The sequence below is a fragment of the Schistocerca nitens genome, chromosome 1 (genome assembly GCF_023898315.1).
Source record: "Schistocerca nitens isolate TAMUIC-IGC-003100 chromosome 1, iqSchNite1.1, whole genome shotgun sequence".
Classification (NCBI taxonomy): domain Eukaryota; kingdom Metazoa; phylum Arthropoda; class Insecta; order Orthoptera; family Acrididae; genus Schistocerca; species Schistocerca nitens.
In genome coordinates, this window is record NC_064614.1 from 1,161,235,699 (window position 1) to 1,161,255,240 (window position 19,542).

The following is a 19,542-nucleotide window of genomic DNA, read 5'->3' on the forward strand; positions in this document are numbered from 1 at the left end:
TCTTGGTCAGGTCTCTCTCGCAGACATCCTTGAAACGAAGATGCGGTCGTCCCACTGGCCTCACACCCTCCTGAAGTTCTCCGTACAGCAGCTGTTTCGGTATCCGTTCAGGATCCATGCGCCTGAGATGTCCCAACCATCTTAGACGTCGATGACTCAGGAGTGCAAAGATGCTGGTTGTGCTTGCACGATGAAAGACTTCGGTGTTGGGTACTCTATCTCTCCAAGAGATCTGAATGATCTTCCGGAGACAGCGGAGATGGAAGCTGTTGAGCCGAGATTCATGTCTAGAAAGAGTTGTCCATGTCTCACAGCTATAGAGAAGGGTGCTTATAACACAAGCGTTGTAGACTTTTAATTTAGTTTTTGTGGTAAGCAGTCCTGTTGTTCCATACTCTGTTTTTCAGTCTAGCCATTACAGATGATGCCTTTGCGAGTCTGTTAGTAATTTCAGTGTCCATGGACAAGTTGCTACATATTGTGGATCCCAAGTAGGTAAAGTCATCAACTACATGGAGAGGATTGCCATCAATGCTGATGGATGGAAGGTTGGTAGTGCTCTGCGCCATGATCTTAGTCTTTTCAAGGCTGATGAGTAGACCAAATTTTTCACAGGCATTTGGTAATTTGTTGATTAAATATTGCAGCTCATCTTCTGTGTTCGCTACTAGAGCTGCATCGTCCGCATATAACAACTCACGGATAACAACTGTATTTACTTTGGTCTTGGCCTTGAGGCGAGCAATGTTGAAAAGATTTCCATCAGACCTCGTATGTAGATACACTCCCTCCTCACAAAGGCAAATCTGAGCAGAAGGGAAAAGAAAATGCCAAATAATGTAGGAGCTAACACACACCCCTGTTTCACACCGCTATTAACATGGAATGTTTCTGATGTTTTACCGTTGAAGCAGATTGTTTCTTGTGTTTCCTCATGGAAAGAGACAATTATCTGTAGTAGTTTAGGTGGGCATCCAACTTCTGCGACAGTTTGAAAGCCCATTTCTGCTCACTAAATCAAACTCTTTAACAAGGTCAATGAAAACAATATAAAGTGGCCTCTGCTGCTCACGACATTTCTCATGTAGCTGTCTTAAGGAGAACATCATATCTACGGTTGATCGGCCGGGCCTGAAGCCACACTGAGATTCTGGGTAGATTCTGTAAGCTAAGATCTGTAATCGCATTAGGATGACTCTTGCATAAGCTTTCCCGGCTACACTTAATAATGAAATGCCTCGGTAATTGTTACTGTCACTTCTGTTCCTATCCTCGAATTACGCATACTCATCGGGACATAACTTTCTTCCCAGTTGGTTGTGATAAGTGAATATAAATGTTTGAGAAGAACAAACTTGTTATACTTATTAACCTCTGCAGGGATCCCATCTTCACCTGGGGCCTTTCCGTTAGCAAGAGAATCTATTTCTCTGCTAAGTTCTTCCATAGTAGGCATTGCATCTAGTTCTTCCATAACTGGCATTTGTTTGATGGCGTCACATGCATCCTTGCTAACTTCATTCTCGGTTGCATACAACTCGAGGTAGTGTTCAACCCAGCGTTCCATTTATGTGCCTTCATCAGTAATGACTTCACCCGTCTTGGACTTCAGAGGAGCTGTTTTTCTGGCAGTAGGTCCAATTGCTTTCTTAATACTATCGTACATGGCCTTAGCATCCCCAGAATCGGCCGCTTTCTGTATACTTGCACATAAATTCAGCGAGTAGTTATTTGCGCATCTCCTGGATGTTTGCTGTGCCCTGTTCTTTGCTTTTCGTAGGTCATCTCGAGTTCTTTCATTTGGGTTTCATTTGTGAGCAAGCAGGGCTTTCCGTTTAGCCTCAGCGACTGGTTCCATTTCTTCAAAATTTTGCTCGTACCAGTCCTTATTTCTTTTTCCTTTTATTCCATAGGCCAATACTGCTGAGTTGTAGATTGCACCCGAGAGTTTTGCCCATTTCTTATCAACATTCCTTTCTGCTTGCACGTTTCCTGGGAAAGCACTTTCAAAATTACTGGCAAAATCCTGCTTTCTTTGTGTGTCATGAACATGATCTGTATTGATACGGGGATGACCTCTCGGTTTAGCGTGGTGGAGTGAGCCTCAATGTGCACGCCACTAGGGCGTGGTCTGTGTTGCAATCAGCACTATGATAACTCCTTGTCAGTAGCACATTTTTGAGACCAGTACGCCTAGCTATGACTAAGTCAAGTTGATGCCAGTGACGAGAGCGTGGGTGTCTCCAAGACACCTTGTGCTGATCCTTAAGCTGTAAATATGTGTTTTTAATACAGATTCCATAAAAGCAGCAAACTTCAAGCAGTCTCTGGCCATTTTCATTCATTTTTCCCACCCCATGATGTCCAGGCAATTCGGCCATATGTCATCATCTGATCCAACTCTACCATTAAAGTGCCCTAGAAAGTACAGTGTCTCGGTGCTATGTACCTTGGCTATTCTGTCGCTGAGTAAATCATAAAACAAATCCTTCTCTTCCATGCTGGATGATAAGGTGGCAGCGTACACATTTAGGATGTTGACAGTGCCACTTGAGGAGCATATTTTCAAAGCAATAATTCGTTCTGTTCCACCGGATGGTGGCACAGTACAGTCCAGGAGGGCGTTTTTAACAGCAAATCCTACGCCATGAAGTCTTGGCTCGTCTTGAGACTTCCCCTGCCAGAAGAATGTGTAATTATCCTCCCTGATAGAGCCTGTGTCTGGAAGCCGCGTCTCCTGCAATCCCGCGAAGTCCACATTCAAACGATGGAGCTCTCTGTCAATTATGGCAGTCTTACGGATGAAATCAACCTCTTGGGCATCGTCAATGTACCTTGGGCACATGGTCCTAACATTCCAGGTGGCAATACGAAATATTGATATCTTTATTACTTCATTTTTGTTGTTGGTAGGTGTACTATATCAACCCGTTTGTCAAAGATTACTTCTAAGCTCCACAGACCCCTTGAAGCAGGCGGATAGTGGCGGGACAGCACCTTATTGGCTGGGGGCTGCCCAGCTTGAGGCGGGCGGTAGCTGTCCAATGAGATGCAATGATCTCTCCCACCGTCGGAAGTGGCCCCTGGCACTAGAGTCTTACGCCAATCAGACAGAGCTTATAACAGGTAACTGCCTCTTCACGTGTTGTGCCGAAATCCTTGGACATCGCTGCAGTGTCCTCTCCAGGATGCTACAAGCCTGAGCAATAAATATGAAGACTCGTGAGTTTCCCAATCATCACGGTCTCCCTCTCGACCTAAATGATAATATCTAGAGGAAAGGTAAGCCAATACGTCTGGTATCACTTCGGTCGCGGGAGCTGCCGGAAGGGGACGTAGTGCGCCTTCCAACCGCCTTTGCGGCCCCGCTCTAATTTTCTTTCAGGGTTTTCTCCCTTTGCCTTCATCCCTCCCGAGACCAACCACAAGGCAGTGGTGTGTTAAGGTAATTAGAGAAAGAAAAGGAATAGTAACTGAGGAGAGGGTAGGGAATAGGATATATAGGATATAGGATATAAGACGAGTCGTTGAGAGGCACACTTTGTCTGGCTGAACGCTATATACGTCAGGAGAAACTCAGGTCTCCTTGATGGAGCAGCATCTGTCGTATCAGCTTATCCCTTGTTTTAGTCACATTCTGCCATACATCCCCCCCCCCCCCCCCCTGCACCATGGACCTTGCAAATTGGTGGGGAGGCTTGCGTGCCTCAGCGATACAGATGGCCGTACCGTAGGTGCAACCACAACGGAGGGGTATCTGTTGAGAGGCCAAACAAACATGTGGTTCCTGAAGAGGGGCAGCAGCCTTTTCAGTACTTGTAGGGGTAACAGTCTGCATGATTGACTGATCTGGCCTTGTAACATTAACCAATACGGCCTTGCTGTGCTGGTACTGCGAACGGCTGAAAGCAAGGGGAAACTACAGCCGTAATTTTTCCCGAGGACATGCAGCTTTACTGTATGATTAAATGATGATGGCGTCCTCTTGGGTAACATATTCCGGAGGTAAAATAGTCCCCCATTCGGATATCCGGGAGGGTACTACTCAAGAGGACGTCGTTATCAGGAGAAGGAAAACTGGCGTTCTACGGATCGGAGCGTGGAATGTCAGATCCCTTAATCGGGCAGGTAGGTTAGAAAATTTAAAAAGGGAAATGGATAGGTTAAAGTTAGATATAGTGGGAATTAGTGAAGTTCGGTGGCAGGAGGAACAAGACTTTTGGTCAGGTGATTACAGGGTTGTAAATACAAAATCAAATAGGGGTAATGCAGGAGTAGGTTTAATAATGAATAAAAAAATAGGAGTGCGGGTTAGCTACTACAAACAGCATAGTGAACGCATTATTGTGGCCAAGATAGACATAAAGCCCATGCCTGCTACAGTAGTACAAGTTTATATGCCAACTAGCTCTGCAGATGATGAAGAAATTGATGAAATGTATGACGAGATAAAAGAAATTATTCAGGTAGTGAAGGGAGACGAAAATTTAATAGTCATGGGTGACTGGAATTCGTCAGTAGCAAAAGGGAGAGAAGGAAACATAGTAGGTGAATATGGATTGGGGGGAAGAAATGAAAGAGGAAGCCGCCTTGTAGAATTTTGCACAGAGCATAACTTAATCATAGCTAACACTTGGTTCAAGAATCATAAAAGAAGGTTGTATACCTGGAAGAATCCTGGAGATACTAAAAGGTACCAGATAGATTATATAATGGTAAGACAGAGATTTAGGAACCAGGTTTTAAATTGTAAGACATTTCCAGGGGCAGATGTGGATTCTGACCACAATCTATTGGTTATGAACTGCAGATTGAAACTGAAGAAACTGCAAAAAGGTGGGAATTTAAGGAGATGGGACCTGGATAAACTGAAAGAACCAGAGGTTGTACAGAGTTTCAGGGAAAGCATAAGGGAACAATTGACAGGAATGGGGGAAAGAAATACAGTAGAAGAATAATGGGTAGCTCAGAGGGATGAAGTAGTGAAGACAGCAGACGATCAAGTAGGTAAAAAGACGAGGGCTAATAGAAATCCTTGGGTAACAGAAGAAATAGTGAATTTAACTGATGAAAGGAGAAACTATAAAAATGCAGTAAATGAAGCAGGCAAAAAGGAATACAAACGTCTCAAAAATGAGATCGACAGGAAGTGCAAAATGGCTAAGTAGGGATGGCTAGAGGAGAAATGTAAGGATGTAGAGGCTTGTCTCACTAGGGGTAAGATAGATACTGCCTACAGGAAAATTAAACAGACCTTTGGAGAAAGGAGAACCACTTGTATGAATAACAAGAGCTTAGATGGAAACCCAGTTCTAAGCAAAGAAGGGAAGGCAGAAAGGTGGAAGGAGTATATAGAGGGTTTATACAAGGGCGATGTACTTGAGGACAATATTATGGAAGAGGATGTAGATGAAAATGAAATGGGAGATACGATACTGCGTGAAGAGTTTGACAGAGCACTGAAAGACCTGAGTCGAAACAAGGCCCCGGGAGTAGACAACATTCCATTACAACTACTGACGGCCTTGGGAGAGCCAGCCCTGACAAAACTCTACCATCTGGTTAGCAAGATGTATGAGACAGGTGAAATACCGTCAGACTTCAAGAAGAATACAATAAGTACAATCCCAAAGAAAGCAGGTGTTGACAGATGTGAAAATTACCGAACTATCAGTTTAATAAGTCACAGCTGCAAAATACTAACGCGAATTCTTTACAGACGAATGGAAAAACTGGTAGAAGTGGACCTCGGGGAAGATCAGTTTGGATCCCGTAGAAACGTTGGAACACGTGAGGCAATACCAACCTTACGACTTATCTTAGAAGAAAGATTAAGAAAAGGCAAACCTACGTTTCTAGCATTTGTAGACTTAGAGAAAGCTTTTGACAATGTTGACTGGAATACTCTCTTTCACATTCTAAAGGTGGCAGGGGTAAAATACAGGGAGCGAAAGGCTATTTACAATTTGTACGGAAACCAGATGGCAGTTATAAGAGTCGAGGGGCATGAAAGGGAAGCAGTGGTTGGGAAAGGAGTGAGACAGGGTTGTAGCCTCTCCCCGATGTTATTCAATCTGTATATTGAGCAAGCAGTAAATGAAACAAAAGAAAAATTCGGAGTAGGTATTAAAATTCATGGAGAAGAAGTAAAAACTTTGAGGTTCGCCGATGACATTGTAATTCTGTCAGAGACAGCAAAGGACTTGGAAGAGCAGTTGAACGGAATGGACAGTGTCTTGAAAGGAGGATATAAGATGAACACCAACAAAAGAAAAACGAGGATAATGGAATGTAGTCAATATAAATCGGGTGATGCTGAGGGAATTAGGATAGGAAATTAGACACTTAAAGTAGTAAAGGGGTTTTGCTATTTGGGGAGTAAAATAACTGATGATGGTCGAAGTAGAGAGGATATAAAATGTAGACTGGCAATGGCAAGGAAATCGTTTCCGAAGAAGAGAAATTTGTTAACATCGAGTATAGATTTAAGTGTCAGGAAGTCGTTTCTGAAAGTATTTGTATGGAGTGTAATCATGTATGGAAGTGAAACATGGACGATAACTAGTATGGACAAGAAGAGAATAGAAGCTTTCGAAATGTGGTGCTACAGAAGAATGCTTAAGATAAGGTGGGTAGATCACGTAACTAATGAGGAGGTATTGAATAGGATTGGGGAGAAGAGAAGTTTGTGGCACAACTCGACTAGAAGAAGGGATCGGTTGGTAGGACAAGTTTTGAGGCATCAAGGGATCACAAATTTGGCTTTGGAGGGCAGCATGGAGGGTAAAAATCGGAGACCAAGAGATGAATACACTAAACAGATTCAGAAGGATGTAGATTGCAGTAGGTACTGGGAGATTAAGAAGCTTTCACAGGATAGAGTAGCATGGAGAGCTGCATCAAACCAGTCTCAGGACTGAAGACCACAACAACAAAACTGCCATAAATCTCTTTTCTCATCAGATCTGTTAAGCATCTCTTCGATTAATTACTCAGTCTACACATCTAATCTTCAGCATCCTCCTGGAATACCACATATCAAAAACTTCTCTTGTCCTCTTTTCTACACAGCTTGTCTTCTGCGTTTCGTTTCTATACAAAGCTGCAGTCCAAATGGTTTCAGAAAATATATCTATCACTTGCTTATATAATAGATGTGCAAAATATTCCTCTTTTCCAGAAACACTTATCGTGCTCCGTTTAATTACTTTCCATATAAAGTGGTTCAGTGTGTTTGCACCCATGTTTGCCGCAAATAATATACTATTTCCGTAGTCACCAAAATTCTTTTATATTTACTCCTGACGTGCTTAGCTGTACAGCATCTTCAGATTTTGTTCAAATGTGTGTGAAATCTTGTATGACTCAACTGCTAAGATCATCAGTCCCTAAGCTTACACACTACTTAACCTAAATTATCCTAAGGACAAACACACACACCCATGCCCGAGGGAGGACTCGAACCTCCGCCGGGACCAGCCTCTTCAGATTTTAATGGGTACGTAGCCCAAGTCAACCTGTAACATACATCCTTACTTAAAATAAACGGCCTTTTGCCTGCCACGTTGAAAAAAAAAGAAACATAGACGGAAATGATACAGAGAGAAGAAAAGAAGATCCGCGATCGATGCATAGCCGTAATATGGAATGAATAAGGCACTGCACAATACTGCTGTTTTTAGCACCTCACAACCTCTATAACCCACTACATTGTTTGTGGCAGGGGAGCAGTCTCAATGCCACTGCCAATGACGATGGAGACAAAAAAAAAAAAAAAAATACTTTCGCTGTTCTATGCCTTATCTAGTTGGCGTGGAGGGGATGCAGTTTTCGTGCCTATATAAGGTATACGGTGTACACGCACGATTTGCAGTTTGCAGTCACGGAAAAAAGTAGGAAAAACTTATTCTTCATACTGTTTCTTGATAAAACGTATATGTGCATCCAGCATCCATTTAGAGCATTCCATTTATTACTTCCTTACAGTCAAGTTCATCGATTACAACTAACAATGGCATGCTCTCACCCAACTGCTTCAGTATGACATGAACGTTCTTATATGTGTCCATGTATCAAATGAAACAAAGAGTTCACAGATAGCAGTCACTGTTTACGTATTTCCACAATGCGTTTAGAAGGTTTAAACCTCCATCATCACGTGTGTTTATTTGGACTAATGTAACATCTATGTGTTCTGTTACGATTTTGGAGTACCTGTGCCACTTCAACTAGAGGAAAACAAAATACCTGCTCAGTACATGCATCATAGTTTTTGTCAGTATGTAACTGAAGGGATAAACGAAAATGTAAATCTGAAAATAGAATAAATAGAGTAAAAATTCCCCTTATGGTGACAAGCCCCTTTCCTGTCATTATGTCTTTATACGTTATAGAAGAAAAATCTTTTGACATCTTGAACATTAGACATGAAGGGATACTCGAAACTGGAATTAATCTATTAATCTATTTCCACCTAAAAATGATTCTGTCAGAGCACAAAAAAGGCTTCTCTTTAAAAGGCTCTGACGGAAAATGTGGAACCAGCTGCTTCTATCCTCATTTAGCCCTCCTCACTAAAAATTTTGTCACGCGAACATATTCAAACGCTTTTAATACATAATGTTTAAAATCCTTCTACCCAGTCTCTTTTTGAAGTAAATGTAAATGTCGTATGACTAGGGTCTCCCGTCGGTTAGACCGTTCGCCAGGTGCAAGTCTTTCGAGTTGTCGCCACTTTGGCGACTTGCGCGTCGATGGAGATGAAATGATGATGATTAGGTCAACACAACACCCAGTTCCTGAGCGAAGAAAATCTCCGATTCAGCCGGAAATAAAACCCGGGCCCTTAGGATTGACATTCTGTCGTGCTGACCACTCAGATACCGGGGTCGTACTCTCTTGGAAGTGAAACCTTCATATCCAGCGCCTACCCCTCACTGCAACTATCCTTATATGTCTTTCTAAAACAGTCTGCTTCTTCCCCTATACACCTTTTCTCCTGTCTCTCTTTCCCAGTGTCACCGTCTTCATCCATTTCTGTTGCCTTTCTTCGCCATTGTCTCCTTCTCTGCCACTTTCACCATCTCTTTCTCCCACTGCCATTATCTTTGTCCCTCTTTTTGCTATTTCATTGCCTCTGTCACTTTTCCTCGTTTACAGTCTGCTGTCTCTTTCTTCAACCACTATTCACATGTACCCTTGAAAGTGGTTTGCTCGAGGTTTTGACCCTGGACCCAGAAACGTTAACAAGTGATCTCCACTCATCTCTCTTTTTCGGTTCCACTGCCTCCATTCTCTGCTACAATCTCCATCCATCTCTCTTTTTCCTTCATCGCCATTATCGTTCACTGGCCTACGCTAACTCCCCTCTGTCTGCTGCTATTGTCTTCATCCATCTCGTTTTCTCTTCTGCTGGCACTGTTTCCTCTCCCTTCTACCGTCATTGTTTCTCTGCTATTTTCTTTCAGCACAAAAGAGCGAAAATTTGTTGGTATTCCAAAATTTTTGGTGAGGAAGTCGGAATGATAATTAAGGCAGCTGGTATGCAGTTTTTCTGGCAAAGCCTTCTAAAGACAAGCACAATCGCCCTTTTTGTGTCATAGGACGGCAGCTCCAGCGTCATCGTCAAACAGTATTAACCAAACCGGGTTTGACCGACCAAGTGCAACAAACGTATAACACCATCCCACAAACTGACATCCGGCACCTGTACAACACAATGGAAGCGCATTTGCATCCTTGCATTCAACATTCTGGCGGTTACATTAATCTGTGACCTTGCAATGTTGACCACTTAAATATGCTCTCTGGACCAATGTATTCCAGAAATTTCGTTATTTTACCCTAATTACTTTTTGGTGTTGCGATTGCTTTTCCGTCAGTGTTGTCTGGTGATCTTAGAGCCCTTGAAATGACCCCAGAACCCTCGCCAGGTTTTCAGTACGTTAGCTAAAACTACGTTTACGCATCACACCGAATATTACGTGCATTTTTTACGTGCATAAGTACGGTAAATTTGAACCGCAACCGAGCGAGGTGGCGCAGTGGTTAGCACAATGAACTAGTATTCGGGAGGACGACGGTCCAATCCCGCGTCCGGCAATCCTGATTTAGGTTTTCCGTGATTGCCCTAGATCACTTCAGGCAAATGCCCGAATGGTTCCACTGGAAGGGCACGGCTGATTTCCTTCCCCATCCTTCCCTAACCCGAGCTTTTGCTCCGTATTTGATGACCTCGTTGTCGACGGGACGTTAAACATTAATTTCCTCCTCTCTGAACCGCAGGATTTCGGTATCGGTTAATGATATCGAATAAAGTTTCAAGGTTTCCCGAAAACATCATCTTAAAAATATTTGCCATGAATAGAAATTATAGAAGTGTCCATTCCCACCATCGGTCACAGTTGATGGATTACACGCCATAGGATTCTGCTTTGATTTACGGCGGCAATGGGGAGCTTCCGGCGACGGCTGTGACGTCTTAGGTCGGTCTGGCGCCACCTGTGGGCTGAGCTGCTACTGCGTAGTTTAATTCGGTCGACCTGAAGCTTTCTGCTGGGGGTGAAGGACCGACCGTCCTCTGGTGTCGCATCTCTTGCTCCACCTAGGTATGCGCCGGGTGCGGCAGTGCACGGCACTGAGGAACCGCGCGACTGCTACGGTCGCAGGTTCGAATCCTGCCTCGGGCATGGATGTGTGTGATGTCCTTAGGTTAGTTAGGTTTAAGTAGTTCTAAGTTCTAGGGGACTGATGACCTCAGCAGTTGAGTCCCATAGTGCTCAGAGCCATTTGAACCATTTGAACCGGCCGCGGTGGTCTTGCGGTTCTAGGTGCGCAGTCCGGAACCGCGCGACTGCTACGGTCGCAGGTTCGAATCCTGCCTCAGGCATGGATGTGTGTGATGTCCTTAGGTTAGTTAGGTTTAAGTAGTTCTAAGTTCTAAGGGACTGATGACCTAAGATGTTAAGTCCCATAGTGCTCAGAGCCATTTGAACCATTTGAACCATGGCACTGACCTCATGGGGCACCGTGAAAAGTGGCGTTATAGATCGAGGGTAGGGTTGGTCTGACGCGGTGTGTCGGTAAGTATGATTAGCATCTACCTATGTAGCGACAGTGCATTGGCCGAAGGAACAAACTGCGTCTGTCGGAGAGGCCCGCCACGCAGCATGCGTTTCGCTCGCTCTTCCAGCGATCCTGCCCGACAGTTGTTGTTTCGTGGATGGAAACCTACATAGCAACTGCAAACGTGCAAAAGAGCAGGAATGTGATTATTACGACGCCGGATATCATTACAAATCATCAAAGCAATAAGACAAACATTATTTCGCTTTCCGCAGTTTCTCTTCTGATCGTTATGTGAGGCGAATACTTTACGATGATCTATTTCTACGCATACAAATTGCTTACGTGTAAGAACCAGTGAAGGCGATTGTGTTGCTCAGCAAAAGGAATGTCTAGATTTGCTTTAAACGTTTCCTCGCGGCCCAGTGGTGTTCCTTCGCGACGAGACACACCGTTAACTGTGTGGATGTTTGAATAAACAAAACATATGGTGCTGGATTGCTAACAATTCTACATAACTTTACAAGATGCCTCTTCGTTCAGAAACTGAGGGAGGTGGCGCAGTGGTTAGCACACTGGACTCGCATTCGGGAGGACGACGGTTCAATCCCGCGTCCGGCCATCCTGATTTAGGTTTTCCGTGATTTCCCCAAATCACTCCAGGCAAATGCCGGGATGGTTCCTTTCAAAGGGCATGGCCGACTTCCTTCCCCGTCCTTCCCTAACCCGATGAGACCGATGACCTAGCTGTTTGGTCTCTTCCCCCAAAGTAACCTCTTCGTTCAGAATGTGTAACTGCAGGGGGCGATCAAGAAGTTTCCCTTTGAAGGCGTTGCTGTAGTGTATATGCAACCTAGCGCGACTCCGTTACGTGTGTATAAGCACTGACAAGTGGCGAGCGGTCTTCGAAGATCGTCGGGGATCTGTTCGAAAGGGAGCTCGTAACTGAGGACAATTCTACTCCAGGCAGACCGAAGACGTGTCTACAGATGCCCCGGACAAAGGTAGGGTACCAACCTGACTTGTCATACGACACGACAGCCAGGAGTGGTGGTCTGGAGTGACATTTCTTGTCATAGCAGGACCCCTTTGGTTGTCATCTGCGCCACTCTCACAGCATAGCGGTACATAGACAAAATTCTACGCCCGCTTTTTTGCCCTTCATGGCAAGGCATTGTCGGCATTACATTTCAGCATATGGGGAAGTTTCTACTGGGGCATTATGGGCAGGGCCCTCCAACTATTTCCGGATGTTGAAGATTTAACGCGGCCAGTCTGACAGTTTGACACGAAATCTCTCAGGAAGACATCCAAAAAGTCTATCAATCAAAGCCAAACTGAAGAACGGCTTGTTTTAAGGACAGAGATGGACCAACGCGGTAATGACTCGCTCAATTTGTAAAGCCCTTTCGCTTGAACAAATCATCTGCTTTTTCTGAAATTGTAATCAGTTGTCTGTACATGACATCACATACTCCGATTTCCGTCCCATTCGGATCATTCCTGTGTGGTGCGCCTTTTTTTTTTTTTTCTCTTAGAGTGTATATTACCCGTCCTTGCCTACAACATTGGCTCCATACATAGTTTACTGAATATATCAAACAATTCGCGCCACTTGATTTAATCAATGTTTTGTTTTCTAGGTGACACATTCTATGTATGTTTACGGTCTTGGCGTCATTACCAGGGTCGTCGTCAGACTATCTTCTCTACGATTTTCCAAAACCCTAGGCGCTGATGACCGCGCAGTTGAGCGCCCCACAAACCAAACATCATCATCACCAAAACCCTAACAGATCTGCTTCCCACAGGTACTGAACTAATTTTTTCATTCATTTATATGTTATTCTGGTCTGTAACAGGGAAGTAAGCTGTCAAACGGATTGACATTCATATCGACATCAGTAACTCTTTTTACTTGCTTTCAGATGCCACGCTCAGTTTATCTCTTCGGCAGACTGAAACGGTATTGGAATATGAACTTCCCCCCCATGAATTATGGACCTTACCGTTGGTGGGGAGGCTTGCGTGCCTCAGCGATGTAGATACCCATACCGTAGGTGCTACTACAGCGGAGGGATCTGTTGAGAGGCCAGACAAATGTGTGGTTCCTGAAGAGGGGCAGCAGCCTTTTCAGTAGTTGCAGGGGCAACAGTCTGGATGATTGACTGATCTGGCCTTGAAACACAAACCAAAACGGCCTTGGTAGGCTGGTACTGCGAACGGCTGAAAGCAAGGGGAAATTACAGCCGTAATTTTCCCCGAGGGCATGCTGCTCTACTGTATGGTGAAATGATGATGGAGTCCTCTCAGATAAAATATTCTGGAGGTAAAATACTCCCTCCGGGCGGGGACTACTCAGGAGGACGTCGTTATCAGGAGAAATAAAACTGGCGTTCTACGGATCGGAGCGTGGAATGTCAGATCCCTTAATCTGGCAGGTACGTTAGAAAATTTAGAAAGGGAAATGGATAGGTTTAATTTAGATATGGTGGGTATTAGTGAAGTTCCGTGGCAGGAGGAACAAGACTTTTAGTCAGGTGAATACAGGGTTATAAATACAAAATCAAGTAGGGGTAATGCAGGAGTAGGTTTAATAATGTATAAAAAATATAGGAGTGCGGGTAAGCTACTACAAACAGCATAGTGAACGCATTATTGTGGCCTAGATAGATACGAAGTCCACGCCTACTACAGTGGTACAAGTTTGTATGCCAACTGGCTCTGCAGATGACGAAGAAACTGATGAAATGTATGATGAGATAAATGAAATTATTCAGATAGTGAAGGGAGACGAAAATTTAATAGTCATGGGTGACTGTAATTCGATAGTAGGAAAAGGGAGAGAAGGAAACGTAGTAGGTGAATATGGATTGGGGGTAAGAAGTGAAAGAGGAAGCCGCCTGGTAGAATCTTACACAAAGCTTAATCATAGCTAACACTTGGTTCAAGAATCATGAACGAAGGTTGTATACATAGAAGAAGCCTCGAGATACAAGAAGGTATCAAGAGATTATATAATGGTAAGACAGAGATTTAGGAACCAGGTTTTAAATTGCAAGACATTTCCAGGGGCAGATGTGGACTCTGACTATTGGTTATGAACTGCAAAAAGGTGGGAATTTAAGGAGATGGGGCCTGAATAAACTGACTAGACCAGAGGTTGTAAAGAGTTCCAGGGAGAATATGAGGGAACAATTGACAGGAATGGGGGAAAGAAATACAGTAGAAGAAGAATGGGTAGCTTTGAGGGATGAAGTAATGAAGGCAGCAGAGGATCAAGTAGGTCAAAAGACGAGGACTAGTAGAAATCCTTGGGTAACAGATGAAATATTGAATTTAATTGATGAAAACAGGAAAAATAAGAATGCAGTAAATGAAGCAGGCAAAAAGGAGTACAAACGTCTCAAAAAGGAGATCTACAGGAAGGACAAAATGGCTAAGCAGGGATGGCTAGAGGACAAATGTAAGGATGTAGACTCGTATATCACTAGGAGTAAGATAGATATTACCTACAGGAAAATTAAAGAGACCTTTGGAGAAAAGAGAACCACTTGTATGAATATCGAGAGCTCAGATGGAAACCAAGTTCTAAGCAAAGAAGGCAAAGCAGAAAGGTGTAAGGAGTATATAGAGGGTCTATACAAGGGCGATGTAATTGAGGACAATATTATGGAAATGGAAAAGAATGTAGGTGAAGATGAAATGGGAGATATGATACTGCGGGAAGAGTATGACAGAGCACTGAAAGATCTAAGCCAAAACAAGACCCCAGGAGTAGACAACATTCCATTAGAACTACTGACGGCCTTCGGAGAACCAGTCCTGACCAAACTCTACCACCTGATGAGCAAGATGTATGAGACAGACGAAATACCAACAGACTTAGAATATAATAATTCCAATCCCAAAGAAAGCAGGTGTTGACAGATGTGAAAATTACGCGACTATCAGTTTAATAAGTCACGGCTGCAAAATACTAACGCGAATGATTTACAGACGAGTGGGAAAACAGGTAGAAGCCGACCTCGGGGAAGATTATTTTGGATTCCGTAGAAATATTTGAACGCCTGAGGCAATGCTGACCCTACGACTTATCTTAGAAGATAGATTAAGAAAAGGCAAACCTACGTTTCTTGCATTTGTAGACCTACAGAAAGCGTTTGACAATGTTGACTGGAATGCTCTCTTTCAAATTCTGAAGGTGGCGGGGGAAAAATACAGGGTGTGAAAGGCTATTTATAATTTGTACAGAAACCAGATGGCAGTTATAAGAGTCGAGGGATATGAAAGGAAAGCATTGGTTGGGAAGGGAGTGAGACAGGGTTGTAGGCTCTGTCACAAGTCACTCAATCTGTATATTGAGCAAGCAGTGAAGGAAACAAAAGAAAAGTTCGGAGTAGGTATTAAAATCCATGGAGAAGAAATTTAAACTTTCAGGTTTGCTGATGACATTGTAATTCTGTCAGACACAGCAAAGGACGTGGCAGAGCAGCGGAACGGAACGGAATGGACAGTGTCTTCAAAGGAGGATATAAGATGAACATCAACAAAAGCAAAACGAGGATAATAGAATGTAGTCAAATTAAGTAGGGTAATGCTGAGGGAATTAGATTAGGAAATGAGACAGGGTAGTAAAGGAATTTTTCTATTTGGGGCGCAAAAAACTGATGATGGTCGAAGTAGAGAGGATATAAAATGTAGACTGGCAATGGCGAGGAAAGTGTTTCTGAAGAAGACAAATTTGTATAGATTTAAGTGCCAGGAAGTCGTTTCTGAAAGTATTTGTTTGGAGTGTAGCATTGTATGGAAGTGAAACATGGATGATAAATAGTTTGGACAGGAAGAGAATACAAGCTTTCGAAATGTGGTGCTACAGAAGAATGCTGAAGATTATATGGGTAGATCACATAACTAATGAGGAGGTATTGGAGAGAATGGAGTTTGTGGCATTACTTCACTAGAAGAAGGGATCGGTTGGTAGCACATGTTCTATGGCATCAATGGATCACCAATTTAGTATTGGAGGTAAGCGTGGAGTGTAAAAATCGTAGAGGGAGACCAAGATATGAATACACTAAGCAGATTGAGAAGGATATAGGTTGCAATAGGTACCTGGAAATGAAGCAGCTTGCACAGGATAGAGTAGCTGCATCACACCAGTCTCAGACCACAACAACAACAATATTAACGCCAACGTTTTGACCTTCTTATTGGTCCCTTCTCTTTTCGTGGCCATTTTGTTAGCTAGTAATGGGTGAAATACAGGCAGATTCACGACATTTCAACATTCGCCATTACAACGATTCAGGTCACTTAACTTGTTTCTACTTGAATCTTGGCTTGAATGTGACCTTTGTCCTCACATGTGGAGTGTGTGTAAATGTCTGGATGGAGCCTTTTATGTATGTTGCCAGTTACGAATCGAATCCGTCGAAACAGAGAAACAACAGCTGGACGCATTGCTATGAAGTCAAACTGTCACACTGAGTTTAAATTGTTTTGTTGCCTTCATTTTGTCTAAAAAAAATGGTTCAAATGGCTCTGAGCACTATGGGACTCAACTGCTGAGGTCATAAGTCCCCTAGAACTTAGAACTACTTAAACCTAACTAACCTAAGGACAACACACACATCCATGCCCGAGGCAGGATTCGAACCTGCGACCGTAGCAGTCGCACGGTTCATTTTGTCTAAGCGCTGTTGATTCTTGCTTGGCCTCAGAAAGGTGTTGTGTTTACTTTCATATATGATGCTAACCACAGACATGTATGATGCTAAACGTACACAAAAAAGAACATTTCCAGATGAGAGCTGCGCTTTTTTAACTGCATTTTATTATTTTGTTATTATTAGTTAATTGGTATATGCACATTTGTCAATAACAATGCAAATGAACAAAGAACTCAACACACAGAATAGGCCGTGTGACTCACTGCCCGGATACACAAAGAGCTGCGATACAAAAAAGTCCAAAGTTGATAATGTGGTACATCGATTATCGAAGTCAGAAAACGTTTCAAGTAAACTTTATATTCTATTTTTTATCTCACACCTTCAGATTTAAATGTGAAATAAATAACATTACTGACAGTCATTACTGGTATAGTCAACATTTAAATATAAGACACAAAGTGTCTTAAGTTTTAATTAATATTTTAATTAAACTTCTTTTAATGTTGATTGGCTGTTTGTTAGGGCTTAACTGTCATGAGAACAATTAGTATATTTCCAGAAAAATGTCTTCTATGTATTTCCAATATCGCGAGGTCTACTACTTCGAGTACCGTGTGCTACTGTATGTAACCAAACGAGCTCTGTTGGTCAGTTCCATTACGACATCTACTACAGGATAAAGACATTTTCTAGATTTTTTCCGTGCGTTACCCTTTTTAGGTTGTCCATTGTTGTTGACTTAGGCTTTCAGTCAATGCTGATGACAACAACCCTGTCATTGGACTGTTCACAGTGAAATGTTTGTCGTAATGAATCCCCTTCTTGCTACTCTTGTTATACCAGCGATCCTTATCTTATTGCCATTTCACTTTACTGTCTCCTATTATGTTAGCTTGAGCCTTTGTTTTTACCTTTCCCCACCACATTCAGCCTTATGACATTTCTTTTCTCATGGTCACCTCCCAGTTGTTGAATCACTTCCAAAGACGCGAGTATAGGACTAATTAGAAATATTTTATCAATAAAGAGACTATCAGGACACAGTTTTAACTACAGGTCTCATTTCCTGTGAATAGATGTTATGTATCTGTAATACGCTGATTTTCAGTAACTTCTGCATAATCACATTGTTCGTCATTACCAGTTCTTCCTCCTTTGAAGTCAGTTTCCCACCTCAAGATCAAGAGGCTGTCATGAATCTCTGTCACTCTTACGAGCTTTTGGGTAAGACCGTTGGCAAAATTGAAGGTGCATCCATGTAGCTGAAGTCTTCGGCGGCCATCAACAATAGTTTAGGTACACACAACGAGCGAAAAAGGAGAAGATGAAAAGATGGAGCATCTGAGGTCATTAAGTGGATAGATAAGTGTGTAAAGCGAGGTCAAAATCTCGTAACCATGGGAGACTGGAGCATTGTAATAGGGGAAGGAACAGAAGAGTTGCAGGAGAATATGGGGCCGGAAGTTGGAATGAGAGAGATGAAACACTCCCTGAATATGAAAGTTGTCTGTTATTTGTCAGTTTGCACATATTCGGTTTATCACGTGTCAGCTACTCTCTGAAGCTACTGGCTGAACTCCTTTTGTTTGTTGGGGCGTCTGCCAAGGCAATTGTCTCCGCCGACGGTCTTTGAGGCCTCAACCAATGACGATCCGGCGCACTCAGACGCTAGGCATCATTGGACAAGGATAAAGCAATCTCGTTCTTTCTGTTCTGATCGAGCCCATGGAAGGTGTACGGTCATGATATAGCGTTATAGTGTGTTATTGAAAGTGACTGCCTTTAAGTAAGCTAAAAAGAAAAGACAGACAGTGAGAGAGCTACGTATAAAATCAGCGGCTTGTTTGTAATATGGAAGTACTAATAAACGATAAAGTTTCTCTCATGGCACTATAATGGCACGTTTCTCCCACTAAATGTTTCCCAAACCATACTGGAATGGCGAGATTTCTCAGGTACTGATATAGAGAGCAAACCAAAGCGGGGCTCACGGTTAATATGTAGTGGGGCAGATTCCGCATTCCGCTCAGTTTTTGAGTTGTATTCGTTCCACGGTTGGATTTAGTAAGATGATATTTCACTCACGTATTTTTTTTGCATCTTATACGCTTTTTAACGTGTACGTTATGGAGCTAAACTTTGTACGAGATGCATTCAAGTTCTAAGGCCTCCGATTTTTTTTCTAATTAACTGCTCATCCGAAATCGATGAAACTGGCGTTACTTCTCGACGTAATCGCCCTGCAGACGTACACATTTTTCACAACGCTGACGCCATGATTCCATGGCAGCGGCGAAGGCTTCTTTAGGAGTCTGTTTTGACCACTGGAAAATCGCTGAGGCAATAGCAGCACGGCTGGTGAAAGTGCGGCCACGGAGAGTGTCTTTCATTGTTGGAAAAGCCAAAAGTCACTAGGAGCCAGGTCAGGTGAGTAGAGAGCATGAGGAATCACTTCAAAGTTGTTATCACGAAGAAACTGTTGCGTAACGTTAGCTCGATGTGCGGGTGCATTGTCTTGGTGAAACAGCACACGCGCAGCCCTTCCCAGACGTTTTTGTTGCAGTGCAGGAAGGAATTTGTTCTGCAAAACATTTTTGTAGGATGCACCTGTTACCGTAGTGCCCTTTCGAACGCAATGGGTAAGGATTACACCCTCGCTGTCCCAGAACATGGACACCATCATTTTTTCAGCACTGGCGGTTACCCGAAATTTTTTTAGTGGCGGTGAATCTGTGTGCTTCCATTGAGCTGATTGGCGCTTTGTTTCTGGATTGAAAAATGGCATCCACGCCTCATCCATTGC